The sequence below is a fragment of the Sphaerodactylus townsendi genome, linkage group LG07 (assembly GCF_021028975.2).
Source record: "Sphaerodactylus townsendi isolate TG3544 linkage group LG07, MPM_Stown_v2.3, whole genome shotgun sequence".
In the NCBI taxonomy this organism is placed as follows: Eukaryota; Metazoa; Chordata; class Lepidosauria; order Squamata; family Sphaerodactylidae; genus Sphaerodactylus; species Sphaerodactylus townsendi.
In genome coordinates, this window is record NC_059431.1 from 125,186,436 (window position 1) to 125,187,505 (window position 1,070).

A 1,070-nucleotide genomic window follows, 5' to 3' on the forward strand; every position below is an offset into this window, starting at 1 on the left:
GTGATGATCCCTAGCCCAAAAGAGATTCTGCTGACATCAACCAGGGCCAGAGGTTTTTGGGGACTTGTCATAGTTCCACACAGCCTGTAAGATGGGGCTATTCCGCCAGACCTAAGGTTAAGGGGCGTGGTAGCATTTTTATAAATTCAAATTCAAATTCAAAGACCTTTATTAGGCATCAAGAGAAAAGACAGATAAAACTGTGCAGTAATATGATCCTGAGTTTTATGGGGTAAAACAACTGCTCATAGCTCATACAGTACAAACTTCAAGAAAATAAGTAAATAAAAGGAGAGCCAGAAACTTATTTTACAATATCGAGCAGGAACTTGGCCACCATTTTCAACTGCCTGGGATCCTCATTGTTCAAGAGGCGGTTCAATTTGGAATATGGAGGGCATAGGTAAGTTGGTGTTGAAAAAAAACAAGCTAGGTCTGAGATCTATGAATTTCTGGCAGACGAATAGAACATGCTCCAAAGATTCCTCAGAGGTTGAGCAATATGGACATGTACGCTTTTTCTGTGAGTATGCCATGAATCTCTCCGGGGAGAAGGTAAGAGGGAATGTGTTTGTTCTTGCTCTGGTGAATAACCACCTAGACTTAGGGTCGAGCAAGATGTTTAGGTAAGCAGCTGTCCTGCAGTTCCTGGGCATGATTTCGGATAATATATGGCAGCACATATACTAAAATTGGAACGATACAGAGAAGATTAGCATGGCCCCTGCGCATTTTTATAAATCCGAAAATGTACATGGGTGACTTCAGGCAATCTGCAGTTGGGATTGTTGGAAAGCTACATATGGGCTTTGAAGCAGGACTTCTGCCCTCCTTCTTACACGTGGCCTTTATTTTGCTTTAACTGCAACCATTTAATAATGTGTAACAGTGCTAACATCTAATACCACAACCATGTGTTAGAGCTATAAGGCAGAAACAGATAAACAGCCAGCAGCGGTCCAAGACCACATCCAAATATCTCAGAAACAGATTGCAAAATTCATGAAGCACAAAACAGACACGTGTCACATTGAGAAGGTGTATAATGAGAAGAACGACGAGGTAAGTGT

The 1,070-nt window shown here is 41.6% G+C and overlaps 1 pseudogene; it reads left to right on the forward strand.

Moving 5' to 3' along the window:
- Window positions 1-664: 664 nt before the first annotated feature.
- On the forward strand, window positions 665-762 carry LOC125437338 (annotated as a pseudogene).
- Window positions 763-1,070: the final 308 nt, after the last annotated feature.